The following is a 7710-nucleotide window of genomic DNA, read 5'->3' on the forward strand; positions in this document are numbered from 1 at the left end:
AATCAAGTCTGAGTCTCCCATAATGGAAACTTTTATGGCTTGTAAGGATTTTACTAGCTTAAGGCCTAGCAAGAGAGCCTCATATTCTGCCATGTTATTAGTGCATCTGAAATTTAGTCTATAGGCTCGACCTTCTGCATGGTTGTTCTGCTTGTTATGTATCCAAACCCCAGCTCCTGCCCCTAATTTGTTAACTGACCCATCAAATTCTAGAAACCATAGGTTCTCTTTTTCTAGGGGAGATTTAATAACTTCTCTGTGATCTGGGATCATAAGTTGAAGTTCTGGTTTTTCACCTGGTTTGTCTTCTAGGACAGTCTAATTACTTGTTTGAATTAGCTTGATTTCTAGAGCAGCAGCCTTTTCATTAATGTCCTGGTCTTGTTCAAGTGTTTTGGTTTCAACATCATTATTTGTAAGACCTGTATTATCATTGAAAAGAATATATGAGTCTATATCAGAATGAACAACATATATGGGAAAATTTTGAGGTTTTTCTTCACTGCTGACCATGTATTTCATAAGTGTTTCTCTGTACAGTCTTTTTGGTTGCCCAAAGACAGATATGGTTGCATATGACATGTCTAGTTGTAGGGAACCTTGGAGTTTAGCCCCCCATGATCTTGATAAGAGCATCCCATATTTAGGTGGGATATCAGCAACCACAACATCCATGAGAATTGTTTTATTTGGGTACTGAACAAGGGATACACATAAGTCTTTTATCAAGCCTAGACACTTGACTTGGCTGGAGTCAAATGAGAATAGGTCCTTATATGGTCTTGTAATATCTATATTCAATCTTTCCATGACTGATTTGGGCATCAAGTTGTGAGAGGCACCTGAATCAAACATTGCATTGTGTAGTATCTTATCATGAACATGTAAACTGACATAAAACGGTAAGATACCTGTAACGACTATTTTTCCATCAACTTCTGGACCGAAAAGCAATTCTGGGGTGTCATATAACACATTTACATTATCTTTATTACGAGTTAGCTGAAGGGACTTCTTGATTTGTTGTCTGTAAATGTCATGCTTGGCTAGTTCTGAAAGAGGAACAACTACCTTCAATTTGCCAATTTCAGCTTCTAAGTCAAAGGGTTTTTCAGATTGGATTTTGGGGTTGTGGATGACAGTCTTTTCCTTGTTCCCTAAGTCTTCTTCTTGATTCTTATCTCGGTCTTGCGGCTTGTCCTTCTTACTCATCTCTTGAGGAGTGTTACTTGGATTGGGCTGCAAGGGTGATGAATCTGCTGGTTGCTGTTTTGAGGGAGAAGTTTCAGCTATTTCCTCAACTGTTACCTCATCTGTAATAGGACCAGTTTTATCACTTGGTTCTGTGATAATAGCTTTGTTAGACTGTGAAGTGTCCTTTGTCTTGTCAGGCTGTGTCACATTTATAGTTCTGCTTCTTAGCTTATATTGTTTATGAACTTCATAAACAGCTGTGTCATATCCTTGTTTAAAGTCAAATGACTCTCCTGACCTGGTTTGGAATTGCTGAATGTCATCATCCTTATGATCCTCTTGACTTAGAAAAACTTGTTGCTCATCATTCAGGCCCATCAGGTTAATGTGGGTGTCATCTACTTGCTCATTTGAAGTGGATGCTTCAGTATAGTTTTCCTGGAAAGGAGGTCTTATGTCTGGATCAGACCCGGCCTTGCCAACATTTGGGTTTTGATTTCTCCTAAAATTTGGATTCCTGATAGGGTTATTTTGTGGTGCTTCCCATGATGACTTTCTCTCAACTGATTCTACTCTGTCACCCAATCTCTTCATACCAGTGAGTATTGCATCCAGTTTTTGGTCAAAGGCTGAGGGTTCTTCTTTGAAGGTGGTTCTCTTTTCCAATCTTGCCCTGTTTCTTTTGGCAATCAGGTTAGCCTCTACTGTGACAGCAACCTTTTGAGCATCTTCAAGGGTTTCAGGGGCTCTTTCCTTCAATTGATATGCCATGTCAGGGTCAAAACCATCAGGAAATTTGTACAAGGCTAAATCAGGGGGGGGTCTTAAATTCTGTGGTATTGCGTTATATACATTGTTGAATCTTGCACAATACTCCAAAACAGTCTCTTGGGGACCTCTTTTGATGGTATCATACTCACCAAGTATGTGCAAGGGATCTTTCTTCTTCTCCCATCTGTTAGTAAAAGCTTGATAAAGCTCATCAGGAGTTGTGATGGTATTTACAGTCAGGGATCTAAACCAAGTTCTTACATCCCCAGTCAAGCTTTGAACAAAGATTCTCATTCTCACACTGTCATCATCTATTTCATAGTTCTCAAAATGGTCTTGCATCCTTTTGGCATGCTGAATAGCTGTAAAAGGGCCAGTGGAGTCAAAATATGAGATCTTGGATTGATAGTCCTGGGGTAGAGCTGCAGCATTGGCGGGTAACTGCAAGGGTGCATACCTATTGGCCATATTTGCAGGGTTTATAGGATTGAGAGGGATGAATGGGATAACAGGAACGATTGGTACTACAGGGGTGATGGGAAGAGTAGAAACTAGAATGTTGGTCAAGGGAATATGTGCAGTGGATGAAGGTGTGAAAGGAGGGGTTTGAGATGTAGATGGTGAACTGGGGGAGACAGGGGTAGACCTAAATAGGACCTTGATTGGAGTTGGAACTGGTTCAGGGTGGGCTGTCTCAGGACTCAAATCAGTAGGATGTCCCTGCCTTTGCTGCTTCCTAATGATTTTGGGGATTATATTAGGATTTTCAAAAACAGCTGGTGGATTTGGGTCAGGATTTGACCTAGTGTGTCTAGTTTCCCTTTTAGGAGCCAGCTTCTGAACCTCTTTTTTGGTATTTTCTAAGATATTTTTAGGATTGTTTTAAGGGACTGTTCAATCTTTTATAACCACTGTCTATGGACGGACAACAGTTGAAAAATATGCTTGTCCCCAGTGGAGTCGCCAATTATGTTAACACCCAGGTTGTTCCCTATGACTCCCAAGGGAATACGGCCGGGGTAACCACTAACCAATCTTTGGATTACAGCTTCTAGCCAGGCTGTAATCAGAGAGGGCTCTCTCTTTAAGGTTTAGCTCTGTTTGTGTATAAATTTTAGGCTAGCTATGATGTTCAAGATTTGTTTTGTATTTGGTTGGAGAATGTTTCAGTCAAGATATGTATGCTCTCACTAGAATGTTATATGTCATTGGGCAATGGAGTCAGTGGTCCTTTAGTTGTTTGGTGTGCTATGTTGATACAGTAGTGAAGCTGCAGAGCTGGATAACTGTCTGAGAAATAATGCTTTGAAATTGTGATTAAGTGTGATGTGTTCAGTTCATGAAAGGCAGTTAAGGATCTTCCAATAAACTGATATGATAAAGAAGTGAGAATGTTATTTAGAAGCAGTGAAGAATTTCTAGACAACATTCACATTATAGAATTAAATAAAACATGAGCATTTAAGAATTCATGTCCATAGTTAATTCTGAAGAAAAACATTTACAGCAATAAAAGATTGAGCACAGGGTGTGATGAAACATGTCCTGTACTATCCCTTTTCTCTATTGCTAGATTTGATGAAAACATGAATATGAAATAACATAAGACGACAAAACAGAGATTAAGAAAACCTATTATTCCATCAGACAGCACAAGAAATTCTGCAACAGCACTCAAGTCATCAGCGAGACATCAAAGTTCCAGGAAATCACTGAGTTGATCTAGCTCTTTGTATTTAGAAAATTCTGAAAGTGCACAGTACATTTGCCTCAGAGTGAAAATTACCAACCCTTCATACGTTATTAGGGGAGGTATATATACAAAATTTACATAAGAAAATATCTGGATGAAGAGTAAATGTTTCATTGATGTCATGCCAACTCCTGGAGCGTAGTAGCTGAGGGAGTGAATGCTGCAATAACTCTTTAGTGCCTTAGCTGTCAAAAATGGTCAGAAGATATTGACTTTATGGCTGTTGGAGTCGGCTGAGGATGCGCTATCCAAAACTTGCATAATTTTTATCCTTTGGGCTAGCTGTCGTTGTCCATGTGCTGAGTCACTTTTCAGCTGCCTTAAATGCTAACCTTTTTCTGCTGTTTGTCTTCTAGTGAGCTGGAGAGGGCAGTGACCGAGCAACTGAGGCTACCGTGGCAAAATTTGAAGCATTGCTTGCCACCAATCCTCCTTAGGCATTTGATGTCTCCGAATTTTTATCAAAGTCTCATCGGCCTCTGTATATCTATAAAAGTTAGGAGGAGTTTCAAAAAGATGATTTACCTCATTTTCAATGAAGAACAGGCCTTCAAGTTTATCATATAAGCTCTGTCCTGTAGAAGGCCCTGTTTGCTCAGATTTACTGCCAGATGCAGTGATCTGATTTTCAATGAAAGTTGCCATTCTGTTGGCAAATTGATCTCGGGAGATCAATCTTCCTGCACCGCTTAGGAGGCTGGGCAGGCCCTTTGCTTGCAGCACTGCCATCTTGAGTTTATATTCCTCCACATCACCCTGTATCTCATAGCACTTCCTCTCCACTTTTTGTACATAATTCCTGAGAGTTAGTACCTTCTTGGCAGTGAGGACAGCCTTTGTTCTGTTGGCAATGCCTATGGCTGCCAGTTCCTCCTTTTCTTGCCTGTTCAGGAAGTCTATCATTCTGTTGGCCTGTTCAGGTCTGTCTCCCAGTAATGTTTTGGCCTTATGGATTTCTGCTTGTGCTTGGCCCATTAAGTCCATCTGCTCATATATTGTTTTGATTGACCTCCATTGTTGACTGATGGATTGGCCAATTTTGGCCCATAGAATCCTTTTTATGTCGGCCATGGCAGTCTCTAGATTTAGCTCCTTCTCTAAGGCCTTTATCTTTTCTTTTAGGGCCTTTATTTCTCTGCTTTGCTCTGCCACAGTCACCTTTGATTTATCATACTTGGCATCCAGTTCTGCCAATTTTTCCTTGGCCTTTCTTATTTCATTTGCTTGGAGCTCCATTTCTTTGATGGCTTTAGTCAATTCTTCTACACTTGTGCTGGCATCTGGAGCTGTTGTTGTTCCTGCTGCTTCTGTTGTGGGGGCCACTGCTGCCCCTATAGTTGTTGCTGTTGTTGAAGTAGTTGGAGGAGCTTGGGATGTGGATTCCCCCTGTTTGTCTTGTAATACTACCTCAAGCTCTTTCTCCAAGTCGAGGACCTTCTGGTTTAGCCGCATTATGAGGTCCAGTTGCTCATCGACTTGCTTTTCCTTTTCAAGCTCTGTTGTTTGAGGGTGCTCTGTGGGCAGCAGCTTCAACCTCTTCTTTAATGCATTTAGGTCATCTTCTTTCTTCTTCAGAAGGGCCTTTACACCCTTTGGATCACTAGGATCATGTCCTAGATCAATAATGATGTCCTCAAGTGATTTTATTCTATTGTCTTTGGCCAGGGAGGACATTCTCTCAAAATCCAACTGTGTGTTGGTATTTTTCAGGGACTCCTTTAGCTCATGGGCCATGGTTGCCCTCTCCACCAAGGTTGCATAAACCATCTCTCCAGCTTGCTTGTGGAGTTCAATTTGGTCCATGGGATTTATGTCTTTGGCCATGACCTCCACCCTTGTCTTCACAAAATCTGCAGCTGACTTAGGCTACGGTATTGTAGGCTTAAAGTGACTGAGGATGATTTTTTCCTCTTTAATGTCATATACAGACATTAGCCTTTCTTGTTGGGCTGGTGTTGCATCTAGAAATTGTTTGTACACCTCTACCCTTAGCAAGTCATTATGTGCCTTTATTTGCTTGAAAGAAGCCTTAGTGCTTTTAGGCTTCTTGCTCTGCTGAGAGGAGGAAGACACCTCCAAACCAAGTTTCAATCCTTGCTCCTGCTGAAAGGAGCTTGTCCCTGTGTGCTGGCTGCCCTCCCTATTTTTCCTTGAACTGTCAAGGAATTCTTCAGTGATGTCTTCTACCTCCGGGGAATCAGCTCTTGGCCTCTTGGTCTGGGGTTGCTGGGAGGATCCACTAGCAGGAGTGGACTCTTCTCTGGCTCTTTTCATACCCCTCTCCTCATGTGCTGGGGTCTGCAAAATTGGAGTGGTCAATGGCTCAGTTTGTGGAGGTGGAGTTTGCATTGTTGGAGCTGCCGGTAGCTCCGTTTGTGGGGGGGCAGTCTACTCTTGTTGCTGTTCTGTTTGCTGCCCTTGTTGGGGCTCTTGCTGCTGCTCATTTGAAGGGGCAGGCTTTTCTTTCACTGTTTCTTCTTCTGCACCCATTATCCCTTTGCCTTTGTCCATGCCTGGTGCTGTTGTAGAGGGTATCCGTGTAGTTGGTGCAGCTGTTGAGGCTGAGGTCCCTTCTCCTGCTGAGTGCGGTCGTTTGAAGGGTACCTGCTGGACAGAATCTAAGTCAAGCATCTTTTCCAATTCCCTGACATTCTTTTGCATTACTTCTTCCTCAGTTAATTTTTCAACTAAGGTATCCTGTTGCCATTCTTGCTGGTTGGCATATTTTTCAATGTGTGGATATTTGCAATGCTTATAGCCTAGTAGCCTGTACTTGACTCTCCTAGCAATGATGAAGCCTTCAGGGTCGTAAGGGACCCACCGAAAACTATATGATAGCTTGTATTTATCTTTGAGGATTAGGTCAGCATCTTCCCATCCTTCTTTTTTATTCATGATGAAGGGGCCCAAGTGGTGCTTGAACTTGAGATGGGCTTTCCTTTTGGAGCTGTGAAAGTGAGTGAGGTTAGATTGAATTAACTGTCTATAATATTCCAAGGCAAATATCCTCATAGGCACATATTTTGGGAGCCTGTATGGACAGAGCTCACAGCCATAGACTCTGATGACTGTATGATCCTCATATAGGTACCAATCACCTATTTTGTACTTCTTGGAAAGCTGCAGAGCTTTCTGTATCTCAGTTGATATTCTGGGAGGAGGGGACCTCATCAATAGGCAAGAGACAGGGTATACAAATTGGTCAATAAATTCACGGGAGGAATAGGGTGAATTTGAGACTTTGTGATAGACAGATGTCGAGAAGATCACAGATCTTCTTTCCCCTCTATAATCTAGCTTTTTGATGTAGCAAGGAAAAACCTCGGACTGATAGTATATGAAAAGGTGGTAAATATAGGCCGAGTACTTTAAGACACCTTGTCTGTCCACTTTGCTCAACTGATCATGAATCTTGTTAGCTATGAACTTAGCAAAGTTGTACTTGCGGGTAGGGGGCTGGCCTGGGCTGTAAGCAGCTAACAATACCAGCATTGTTGCATCCACATGCTCACTGGTTCTGTACCCCAACACATAGGCAATCATGTCCAGCAAAAGCCTGCCTACATCAGTGAAAAAGACATCCAGGTAGGGAGGTGGCCCTGTGGGCTGGCACTCAGGCCTCATAAATGTCTTGGTGATTCTTTGGATCTCTTCACTGGTCATCTTGGCACCATTGTCCAGCAGATAATTCATGGAAAATGGGAACAGCAGCTCAGTTTGATCAAAGTGGAGCATCTTATTGATGGTTTCAGGATTGATGTGAAAGAGGATGCTCCCAGATGGAGACTTAATAGCTCTTTGTTGCACATCATAGTTCTCAGAACATATGCGAATAATCTACGGAAAAACATTGACAAAGGGGAGACAGTAGTATGGCAGATTTGATTCCCATATACCATATGTGTCCTTGCCATTCAGATAGTCATCTCTTAACTGCCTAAAGGTCTGCAAGAAGTTCCTGTTACCCACAAAGTCTTCAATGAGGTAGTCCT

This window comes from Pinus tabuliformis, chromosome 3_2, assembly GCF_031772625.1.
Source record: "Pinus tabuliformis cultivar Carrire ecotype Pingquan chromosome 3_2, CPIR1, whole genome shotgun sequence".
Classification (NCBI taxonomy): domain Eukaryota; kingdom Viridiplantae; phylum Streptophyta; class Pinopsida; order Pinales; family Pinaceae; genus Pinus; species Pinus tabuliformis.